This window comes from Chenopodium quinoa, unplaced genomic scaffold (genome assembly GCF_001683475.1).
Source record: "Chenopodium quinoa cultivar QQ74 unplaced genomic scaffold, ASM168347v1, whole genome shotgun sequence".
Taxonomy (NCBI): domain Eukaryota; kingdom Viridiplantae; phylum Streptophyta; class Magnoliopsida; order Caryophyllales; family Amaranthaceae; genus Chenopodium; species Chenopodium quinoa.
In genome coordinates, this window is record NW_018743813.1 from 156,799 (window position 1) to 169,983 (window position 13,185).

Genomic DNA, 13,185 nt, shown 5'->3' on the forward strand with positions numbered 1-13,185 from the left:
GCTTCTAACAGCGCCTCCTTTGCCTTGGAGGAGGCGCAGTCCAATCTAAAAGCTGCCCAAGAATCCCTATCCGTTGAGAAGGGAGAGGGCTTGGAAGAGTCGTCTGCTTCTCGACGGTAGGAACGTGTGCCCCATTTTTTGCACGTCACCTAAAGCAGGCGGAAATTATTGTGTGCTGAGCTTCCCAAGTTCATTTCTAACAATGTCACGAGACATAGCTTCCTGTTGTCCATGCCGGATGTTGAGGACACACTCACCTTGCCAACAATGGCCAGCTATGGTGACCAATGCTTCTATGAGGCATCCATCCAGGCAAGACTATGCTTCCCTCTCCATCCGGCTGTGGAGAGGATTTTAGACAAATACCAACTAGGTGTCTGGAAACTAGACCCCAATTCTTGGGTTAACATATTGGGCTACGTTGCCGCCTGTGAGATGCTGGAGGTGGAGCCCAACTTCAAGGCGTTTGCTCACATGCATTACCTGAGAAATACTCCATATGCAAGTGGGGCCGGTTAGTTTACTTGACAGGGTAAAGTCGTATCCCCTAATAAAAAGTAAATACCTAAATCCTCTAACTAAAGTAGATAGGGAAGTAGGGTCGATCTCCACAAGGAAACAAGTCTTTTTACTCCTAATTAATTATTATAATCTAAATTATCTAAGTAACCAATATTTATATTTGAGTATGAAACTAAACTACAAAGAATAGGAATAGGGAGAAAACAATATATAAAAGGATCTAGGGCATAGGTTCACCAATAAATAATACTCCAGGGTAAAACATAGTAATCAATCATTGACATTGCATAAATAACATGATTAACAGGCTCTCGCAATTTATTAATCAACATAGATCTAACAGGCTCTCGCAATTTACTAGATCTAAGTTCTTATTGAAAATAGCCTTTAATATCAAATTAACATCTGCTAGATTCATCAATTTAATATTGCTATACTTTTACAAGCCGCAATTGTAAAACGTTAAAACAATTCAATAAGAAATTATCATGCAATACCAATAATCAATAATAGTCAATCATCAATGCATCAATTAACCAGATTGTAAAGGGCTTTCGCTACGTATTACAATCACATAATTAATCTACCGGTATTAAATCTCATCTCTCGAATCTCGACTTAAACATTTATAAATTAATCTGCCTATTGAAACTAGACCTAAACATTAATTCTCATCTCTCGAATCTTGAATCAATATTGTCAAACTCATGCATAAAAGATAGGCCTAATCTAGTCACAGAGCATTAAATCAATCAATAGGAAATTAATCTAGCATTGATAATCAACAACAATAATTTACCCCTTCATATTATTTATTAGATCCCCATAAACCCTAGAAATTAAACTACTCACAAATCATCATGACTAAACTAATCAAATAAATAAATAAAAGCATAATCAAGGGAGTAAATAAAATAACTGAAATTAAAGGGGAAGAAATTGTTACCAAAAAGTAATCTGGAATTAATGGAAGAATTAAGGACAAAAGTTTAGAGAAAGAATTCTAAGAGAATAATTAAGACATTAAAGAAAGAGTAAAGAGTAGAAGAAGAGATGATAAAAACGTATTACGGACGAGTATTTATACTCCGTACAAAAATCCTAAACTAAAACAAATTAAAACTACGTTAATCGTCTACTAAGAAAACACGCGCCCAATCGGGCGAGGCACCGCCCGATCGGGCGTGCCTTTTTTGTCTCTAATACTAATCTCACGTCACCGGGCACCAGACTAAGCTTCTCCCGCCCGGCCAGGCGCGCCTCCGGGCGCCAGCCTTTTTGGCCGGGCGGCTCATTTGGGCCACTATTTGGACTTTGATTGGGCTCCAATTCTTCGGGCCAATCTGGGTTTCCTCTTTGGGTCTTGATTACTCGGTTCAAATGCCCCAGTTTCACCTATACCGAGCCCTTAATCACCGGTTCGATGGCTCTAACCGGCCTTGGGCTATAAACTCTGGTCATGCTTCTCCAATGTTCGTGATTGCTCCAAAATATCTCGGGAAAATACTCCAAAAGCATAAATCCCTGCAAAAGTCAACCAAATCTACGAAAACACTAGAAAACACCAATTAGTAATAAAAGTGGCTCTAAAGAGCCAAAAACACTACTAATTATGACCAAGTGAGGGGGGGTAAAATACTATATAAAATAGACACATCATTACTCTAACAAGCCAAAAGGGTTACGTGATGACTTTGGGGAAGGAGAATAAGTGGAAGGATTGGAGAATTAAGTTTTACATAATTTCTTCCCCAAACTTCCAAAAGAACAAGCAGTACAACCGCTGGTCCAAGGAGCCGCCCCTCCTTGCTGGGAAGAAAGCCCTACCGCCTGTACCCAAGCAGGCGCAGGAAGAGATTTTGGATCGGAGCCTGTTTTCGATGGCCTTTCAGTTAATGAAGAGATGAGGGTTAAGGAGGTAACCCCCAGAGCTACATTCCGCGATTCGAGTGGCTCTCGGATGGGACATATTTGGCCGCATGTTGCCTTAGCTCTGAGAAGCTGAGAGGTAGTAGGCCGCATGCATTTACATTTCTCAATTACTCCTAATGATTATCATTTTTGTTTGAGTTTCTAACCCCTTTACTTTATATGTGCAGTCTTTGCAAGCTGTTACTTCCGCCGCCTTCTATCGTTCGAACCTCAAGCGAACGAATGAAGAGCAGCCACAAAGCGGCACTCCTTAGGTAAATGTTTATTTAACTTGTTGAAATATTTCATGAGATCTCAACTAACGTGCGAACTCTTTTTGCAGGGTGGCTCAACAAAGCTTGTCCCCACTCCATAGCCAGAACAAACTGCGAAAATAAACGGTTGGCGATGTCACCCAAAGCATAAAAAGCACATTGCCTATAAACCAAAGAACAGAACTGGCGCCACCAGCCCCATCCAAACACCCACAAAGCCGGATGCTCATCAACGATTATCGAAGAGTGGCGAGCCACTCACTGCTACTGACAACTCAGCAGGCGGCAGCAATGGCGCAAGAGGGGAGGAAGGTAATACATCCGACCATATTCCTCAATGATAAAAAAATGCAATTGTCTTTTCAAAGTGCTTACTTAGTTTATTTTTCTTATCTTAACTGATGCTCAGCAAGGTCGACTGTCCTTCAGATTGCCAAGCAGATGCTTAAGGCCTCATGAGATATAGTTAAGCCGCTAAGTTTTTTTACTTAGATTATTTTTTGAGAATATAATCGTTCCCCTACCTTGCTCCAAAGCAAGAACTGACGACTTTATAGCCTCTAAAATGAAACAGTAGCCATTTTTTGCCTGTACTAGAACAGTTCTAAAATCTTAATGCTTTTTATATTTCAAATTAGATTATCAAACTACTGCGAGCGTTGCCTTAGCGCATTCGGCAGGGCCGCTTGTTTTTGTTAATAGAACATTGTGCTACCCAAATGGGAGATGCTTCTCTTCAACAAATTTGCCTGAATGGACGTTGTCGGTTGTCTAAATCATGTTGGAGCATACAGTCGTACTCATGTTGGAGCAGACAGAAGTTTAAATAATGTATATCTGGGCTTTAGCCACTTTTGAAGTGTAAATAGCCACTAAGTCATTGACTTAGCTTAGAAATTGAATAAAGTTTGGGACGACTGCTTTGGTGCAGTCGGGTCCCTTAGTAAAGATTTAGGTGGCTGCTGTTAGGGCAGACGATCCCTTTATAAAATAAATTAAACAAAGTATAATGCATGCAAGGCCGTTTGCACATTGTGCAAGCGGTATTTCATAGGATCTTGACGTTGCCCGCCTGCACATTGTGCATTCGGTACTCAAAATAATGTAATTAAGGACAAGTTTGGAAATGAAGGTAGCTTTTCATTAACAAGTCAAAAAATTTACAAAATTTCAGAAATAGTACTTTTTTAAGTTATCTATATTCCAAGTTCTAGGTAGCTTCCTGACGTCTGGTGTTTCCAGGCGGTAGGTGCCGCCTCTTACTTCTTTATAGATTCGATAGGGACCTTCCCAATTTGGGGTTAGCTTCCCTTGCTCATTCACCCTACCAACTACCTCCATTTTCCGTAGCACAAAGTCCCCAACTTTCAAAGGGAGCTGTAGGGAATATTTCAAGCCATCCCACACTTGAGCCCCACCGTGATCATACACTTAAGCATGGTGGCGTCCAAAGGGAAGGTTTAGAAAAAAGAAGAGAGAGAAGAAAGCTTCTAGATTTTAGATAGAGAGAGATATAAATAATTCTAGGTGTTAATTATTTGAAAACACCGAGATACGACCCCTATTTATAGGAAAATAGCACGGGATCGAAGAAAATCATATTCGGACTAAAATACCTCATGTCACAAACGACAGGAGTCAGCGCCAGACGACAAGCTCGTCGCTAGATGACGAAGGCCAACGCCAGGCGCCGAAGGTCAGCGCCTAGCAACGAATTTGTCGTCTCGTGCTGGTCAAAAGGTCAACATGCTTTTCAACTCGTAATTACCTTTAAAATCGGTTGCAGGTAATTATGCGTCCAAGCAGTTTTTGAAATTAGATTTAATATATTTTATTCTTAATAGAACATCTTTAAAAGATTATTATCAATCCTAACTTTATTAGAATTAAAAATAACCGTCTAGAAGATTAAAATCAATCATAATCACCTTAAGAATAATAATTAATAGGCCCTCCTCTAGATCATTGGGCCTAATTTAATTTAATCCATAACTTCCTCATATTCATCGAAATTGGGCTTATAATATATCGTTGGAAAGATTTTTTCAAGCCCCATCAAATAACACTATTATTAGACCTATATCATGGACCAAACTAAACTAGAATGCACGTTTTTCATAAATAGGGTAAGAAAAGAAATATTTTCAAAAATATAAAGAAGAGATATTTTAATAAAAAAAATACTCATCACTAGACTTGCCACACTTTCACTTTGTTCAGTAATCAAACGACGTGAATGATATTCATCACTAGGTTTGGTTTTAGGGAGACACAATTGGGTGTCTACAGAATCCCCCACTTTGACTGAGTTTGGAGAAACTTATGTTTCGAAAACAAAAGTCAAAGTAACGATAGGGACGGAGAATGATTCAAAACATTCTGTTATCCTAAATCATTCTTGCAGCGCCGATACCTGCAAACTAACGTTAGTCAAATAGATAAAAGAGTTAAGAAACATGTATCTTGCACCGTCGAGCACACGTCTTTGTAGTAACCGATATGTAACGATCTTCCTCAAGCTAGGGGATACCGCTTGAAGACTACCACGCTAGCAGCTGCCTCTAATTTTCGTTATTTAAGACCATCTTCCATATCCTAGGGAATATGATCGAAGATAACTTCTCTTGAAATCACTCCTATTGTTTGTTACAACTCTCCACAAGCTAGGGAACGCCGTCGATCAATGCTACTACATCTACAGATTTTTTTTCTTGAATCATGGTGACAACTTTCCCAATCATAGCGAATGTCGTTGAAGACCGCCTCATCATGAACCGTTCTTCTTGAATCTAGGTGACAACCTCCACAATCTTAGCGAACGTCATCGAAGACTACCAATCTCGTGCTATCTTCTCAAATCTACGTGACAACCTCCTCATTCTTAGCGAACATCATCGAAGACTACCCATCTCATGCTATCTTCTCAAATCTAGGTTAGAACCTCCTCAATCTTAGCAAACGTCGTCGAAAACCCCCATCTCGTGCCATCTTCTCAAATCTGGGTGACAACCTCCACAATCTTAGCGAACGTCATCGAAGATAACTTTGCTTGAAATCATCTTTTATTTTCTGACAGCCTTCCACACCCTAGGGAACGCTGTGGAAGATGACTTCGCTTGAAGCCATCTTCAGTTGTTGTGATAATATTCCGAAGAAAATTACCGAAGACCAACGCTTGTTGATCCTTAAAGCCCGCTTGAACTTTGCTGCTGTGATATTTGTTGAAATTTTTATGGTGCCAGTACGTCGGTGCATTTTGCTGCTGGTGAACCATTACGTCGGTGCTTTTTGCTGCTTGTGAACCCTTACATCGGTGCTTTTTGCAATGAGCCAATGTTAGACACTTTAACCTAAGTGAGACGATCTTTTATCAGGTCGATCACCTATTGTGATTGTAATCGAGTCGATTACTTAATCATGTAAAATTGCTTATAGGGGCTAACTAGTGTACCAAGGAACCCGAAATTGCTGCATAAGGTTTGCATAATCATTTATGAGGGCCACATATTCTGTTGCCGCACCAGCGCACGCCGGAGTACACTGTCGCAAGGATTTAGCTCTGTCGCCAAATGACAAAGACGAGCGCCAGACGATAATATTGTCGTTGGGGGACATAGTCAAGTTTTTAAACAAAAAAATCATTTCTTCTTCATTTCCACTGTTGTTGTTGTTCGTTGCTTGGTTTTGCTCTGAACCTTCGAATTGGTCGTTTCCTTTCAATCAAATATACTCAGGTATTTTGCAAATTAAAGCTCTTCATCTTTAATTTACCAATCCATGTAAGTTTATCTCAAACTCCTCTTATCTTGGAAGAATTCTATGTTCGCAATATTTGAAAAATTCCGGGAATGTCCTTGCTCGCTTTCATCTTTATAAGTGATAGTTTCCTATGCCTTGAAACTTTGTTGAAAACTCTATTCTTTAAAATTTTATCGAGTCTGAGGTGCTTGATCAAGATCCAGATGTGCTTGATCAATCAGGTTGATCGTCAATCTAACTGTGATCAGGCTGACTCTAGTTGATTTGCTAAGCCATTTTCATCCATTTGCTTTAAATCTTTTGTACCTGCATTTATATTTTGGAATGTAGGACTTTTATCATCTTTTCTTTAGGGGTTGACTTAAGGCTCAGTCTTGCTTGACTCATTTCATAATATTTAATGTGTTTTTAACACATATGACTTGTCATGACTCGACTCAAAGCATTTTGACACACATGGCTTAACATAACTGAAGGTGTAAACTTGATTTAATACGATTGACCGACTCGAGGTCGAATCAACTCGATTGTGACTTGTATGTGAAAAGTATTGACTCATGAGACTCGATATGTACATGACTTATGTGTGCATTCGACTCGAAAACACAAAAAATAAAAATTTCCGTCATTTTTGTGGAGGGTACCGACTTTCTCCAAAAAAAAGAAAGACGTGAAAAGACAGGAAGTGAAGTTTTTGAAGGTTCATGTTGAATGAGCCTAAATAACTATACGCGTCGATGTTATATCTTGGGGTGTAATATCTAGGCTATCTTGAAAATATTTCGGTAACTTAGGCACGGAGGCTAAGAACTTCATACTTTGCGATATAATGACAAATATGATCTTAATATGACGAGGCATGCTTCAACATTATATTAAGATTTCATGACAAAGGGTTCCTAAACGAAGTACTATTTGGTCATGTATCTGTGCAGTGTGTGAAAGTGACACTAAATCTTTGCTACAAAGGCTAAGTGTATGGGAATTTATTATGAGAATAGCCAGATAACAGTGACTTTTTAGGGTAGTTAAGCTAATGATGTGGGGATCAGGCCCCAAGTCTAGCTCTACATGGATAAGAATGGGCATTAGATATCCCTTGATATAATCAATTATGTGATTAGTTCTAGGTATTTTTGTGTTGTTTTTTATTTTAGTTTTATCAATTTTAGAGTTTGCGCTAAATACTAAGTGAGTACGGTCCATTGGCAATCGAATAATCCACCATAGACAAAGAAAGATCATTAAGGTTATGATAAAAACAATTAAATATGCACACATAGAACACGTAGGCACAATGATGCAAAGACGAAGAGTTCGCAACCTAAGGTCAAGTTCTATGTTTGACTATGGTCAGGTTTATTTGGTATCAATAGGGTACCATGGTTAAGAGTTTGGACGCGTTAGCAAGACAGCCTCCCTTGAGGGTGTATGCCAACGGGTGGCTCCGCGAGATCATGATGCACTGGACTCCATGGTTTCAGTGGATTTAAAAACTCGGATGAACCCTTATTGCCATGAGCGTTTTTGGGTTGATAGAGCTTTAGTCTCCGGGACTAAGACGTATGTAGAACACACACGTTTTTTCAGAAAAATCGAAGTAAGCTGAATGTGAGAAGAAAAATACGCCACTGGACAGATTTCGGGACTGTCGTGACATGGAAAAATCTACCGTGTCACGTTTCCAAACACCGTGTGACGGTGCCCAGGGCCATAACACGGTAAGCTCTGCCGTGGCGCGACAGTCAAGAAATCTGATCGGTGCCTCTATTTTCTTCGTTAACAACAAGGTTTTCCATTTTTCCTACGGAACAACCTAAGATACGACGTTAAAACGTCTATGCATATGTAAAAAATCCAATTTAATCATAGGAATATTTTCAAGAATTTTCAAGTCTCATCCACTCATCTTAATTAAATATCGATCACTCAAATCGATAAATAACCAAGAATCCTTCCCAGTGGAGTCGCCAAATTGTAGGCGTCGTTTGAAGTGCGCCTACGTTAAAGCATGTGTGAATACGCTTGGCACTCATAGCAAGTAGGAATTGACATTACAATTTAGGACAACGGAAGTAGGGAGCCGCCAACAAGTTTTTAAGAAACTTTTAAACTGTTCACGGATCATAAAAAGGCAACAAAGATAGGCAACAACGATTGACCCATGAAGGTTACACCCCATTCATAATCCATGATATTACTAACTCCATATGGTTCGGAACCACAAAAGGACGGAACCTTTCACACCTTGGTTTAAGGACGGAACCTCTGGTGTCGTATGGACTGCTTGGAGTGCTTAAGGGAAGAATGGTGTAATTAGGAATATGAGAGAGAGAGAGAGAGAGAGAGAGAGAAGAGAATGATTTTTGTTGTAAAAGAGAGGAAGAGAGAATGATTTGATGCCCCGAACTGCAGAAAGGAGGGTCCTATTTATAGGGAAAATGAGCAGGCGGAAACACAAAACACTAAAAACAATAAAACCCTAAAAAGGTTACCGCGACACGGCAGAAAATTCCATGACACGGGGGAATAGTAATGATGCGGGAAATAATTAGGCTACGCAAGAAAAAACGCGTGAAGGGTTTATGCGGAAAGGACACAGAGCTGCCCCATGTCATTGGAAATTTTATCACGTCTACTTTCCAATCCAATTAGAATCGGGTCAAGATCATTTGTAGATTTTAAGATATGGCTGTTTTAGTAAAAGGGTATCAGTTTTGGGCCGAGTTTATTGTTTGGCTCATATCTTCTTCGTTTTAAATCAGAATTGGGCTTATGATATATTATTGGAAAGCTTATTTCAAGGAATATACAACAAAATAATAATTGGATCAAAATTATTAGGCCAAAAATTCAGTTTCTCTCGGTTTTGCGATGTGAACACGAAAAGAGGAAAACAAGTTATGGTTTAGGAAAATGAGCTAGGAAATGGACTGATTTATGAAATGTATTGAATATAAACATAGATTTAAGCACTCCGATGATTTAATACTTAACCCGACCAATAATGGCGGTGAAAGGTTGTTCATCATCGGGTTTGGTTTTGGGGAGACAATTTTAGGTGTCTACACCTGTCAACCTATCCTTCTCAAGGAATGGTCAAAGATTGTAAATATTGTTTTCATTGTGATAAGGGCTACCCATCTAAGTCAAAATAAGGAAAAGTTTAATAATTATGTTTGATTAAAATTTTAAGTACCATTAAACAAATATTATATGTAGCTTTAAAGCACTTTATTCAATAATTAAATGATCCCAATTGAATTTTAAATTATTCCAAGACCCTTTATTTGTACAATAATTGGCCGGACATTGGCCCTACCATCAACCATTACATTTTCAAGGTGAGTAAACTCTTTACAGATTACAATTCTTGTACCTCTTGGTTGAATAATTAACCATCACATATTAAATTATTTCCCTTTGCTTCAAGGTTCTATACTCTTTAGGTAACCTTGTTGAGCATAACCAATTAAAATTGTAAAACTTGATTTACCCCGAGGCTCCCAATATATAAAATGACACACAGCATTGGCATGACCTATCATAAATATCAAGGGTTTGTTGGGTTTTTAATTGGAAAAGCAATCTTGATATTATGGGGACCTAGATCCATTAAGTTGTGATTATTTAGTAAACTATAGTGCATCAGCAATAAACATAAATAAAATCTAACATGCATAATCTACTAATGCAATAAAACATGACATAGTATGACCCCTTAGTCCTATGAAAACTAGAAATGAAAAGCTCCCACTTGAATCATCATGGATGTCCATCCACATTGCTACTTTGGGCCTTCACTTCATGGGCTTCTATGGACTAACACTATTTAAATAACTAATCTATTTACTTTAATACAAGTTACAAAAATACTTAACGGTACGCAGACCGTATTTAGATAACAAAATACATCACGATGCGCAGATCGTATTTTAGAATCTATGGGCCACACTAGTCTATATATACAACAACATAATATCATATATTATAAAAGTGTCATATAATAAATCACTCATCATGCTTGTCTAAACTACAACATCGAATGTTCATAATTAAGTCAACGTATTTCCCAAAATATTATATATTTTAAATCATAATTAGATAATATCGTATATTATTCATGACAAATCATAAATTATCATATATTTTAATTTAGGCATGAGATATAAAAGAATCTTATTTTAATCTCGAAGGTAAATCATATTTAATCTTCCATGATTATCCTAACAACATTAGGAGATTCTATCCTAATTATTAGCCAATCAAATAATTTTAAAATCAATTAAATCCTAATCTAAATATGGGATAATCAACCTTATCTAAAATTAACCACTTTAATTATGGATAATTACCAATTTAACAACTTTAAATATAGATAATATCAACTATAACAACTTTTGAATATTTGAATTTATCCTAAACAAAAGAATTTATCCAAAATAATTTTGTAATTATCTTGAATTTTTTTTCAAAAAACAATTTTTTTTTTTAAAACCAAGCACCACCACACCAGCCACTGTGGTTGGCTAGCCGAAGCTAGCCATTGTGGCTGGCTGCCATAACAGCAGCCACTGCCTCAAGGACAGCAGCATGGCAATAGCTCCTTCTTGGTTGCAGGCCACCTTGCGTGGCCATCCAAGGCTAGCCACAGTGGCTGGCTACATTACGGCAACCACCACAGCAAAAGCAGCAGCAACAACAACATTTTACTCGTGGCAGCAGCTATGGAACCCTTTGAAGATGTTGGCACAGTCACCCCGGACCTCCTGCCCTCCCTGCCTCCCTCTTGGACCACCACCTTGTCTGTAGTCGCCGTGGCTGCGCCACCCAGTCGCGGCTGCTGGCCATAAAACTTTTTTTTTTTGTTCTTAGTTTAACTAAAATTAAATCAAATCAGTCCAAAATTTAAAATTAAATCAACATTCAATTTTAAAATTATGGTTCATCATAAAATTATTCCCAATTTAATTCTAACTCTTAAAATTAAGTCGATGATCATACACAAAACATTTTTATGCATAAATAAATCCGATTAAAATTATGAAACATACAACAATTCGAATTAAATCAAAAGAAAGCACAAAATCACATTTTAGGACTATGAATTTTCAAAATAATTCTAATTAGGGTTAGGGTATTTCAAAAATTAAAAACTAGGGTTCTAGGGTTCGAAAATTTCGAAAACTCTAGGACTTAATTCAGTCCTCTTCATGGATATTTTAAGCATAATTAAGTCACATTTAATCAATTCCAAATGTTTAATCACATTAAATTAATTTCTCCCCTTAATAGATTACAAAAATAACATGGACTTCAAATTAATCGTGTTAATATGATCAAGCGCGTTCATGCAAGAGGCTCACTGATACAACTGTAGGAGTTTATAGGTATTACGTAGTGGAAAATCATGAATCATATTCATAAAAGTACCTAATCCCAAGATCACATGCATAACACACAAGACACATAATCATACCTTTGAAGCGTGAATTCCACGTAGCAATTGGTTGAGAAATCAAGGAGAGTTTAGAGGCCCGCTCCTCTACTTAGTCCACGAGCTTCGAACGAGTTGTCCACCAATACTAGATTGGTCGAGTGATTGAGGAAAACCGCGATCACCACCTTTGTTGGACTAACCTACCACCACGATCCACCACCACCACGAACCACCACACTGGCGCCGAGGGAGGAGGAGAGAGCCGTGAGAAAGAGAGGAGAGTTTGAGAGGGCTAGGTTTCATGTTTGCTAATTAGGGTTTGATCACATTGATCAGTTAATTACATACTTTTTGCGAACCCTAGGCACCTAGTCTATTTATAATCATATTATAATTAGACTAGGGTTAGGAAACCCAAAACCCTCAACCTTACTCCTCATGGTCGGCCATACTAGGGGATGAGGCCCATCTTGGGCCTCGTCCTCTCGTACCCGATCTAGACCCTTTGTGTGACCTTATAGGATCCTTCCAATTGGGTTTTGGGCTATTTTACTAGCCCAAAGATCGTTAGTACCTCTAGATATGATAAAAAGACGACCCAAATGTATGAACTTAATTATCTCCATAATTTGATCCATTTATATATCTAGTAATTGCACACGACGAAAACATAAATCCTTCACTTATCTCCAAACAAACTTTTGCGTCCTCACTATTTTTGCATCCACTTTAAAGGTGATATCTCAATATTCCTCGAAGGAACCGGAAGAAATAAATATTGAAATACATTTAGGCTACCCGACATCTTGGCATCAATAGCTCTCTCAATAAACTTGTCTTGATTACACTCCACCGGTAGTAACTAAACCTCACTAAGGTCAAAAGGTCTTTAAAAGGGTTGAAAAGTTTAGGATAGGGTAAAGGGTATGGAAATAAATTTGGAAATTGGTGGTGAACTTAGAAGTGAAGCAAGGTTGATCATTCCTCAATTCAAATTCAATAAACTACCAACTTTCAAATCAAAAATTCTAACAATAGATCACAAAGTAATTCCTCCCCCGAGTTTATTCTTTTTCAACCAAACAACAAATATTTTTGTATTTTCTCAATATTTTTCACTTCGTCTTTTTTTTCTTTTTTTTCATTTCTTTTTATTCTTTGCTCTCGCCTCTTTTAACTTTGAGCAGCTTTTTCTTTCTTTTCTTTTTTTTTTTTTCTCATTTTCTCTAACTATTCATCATAATAAAGATAATCACAAGTACCAAAATTTGAGTTTCT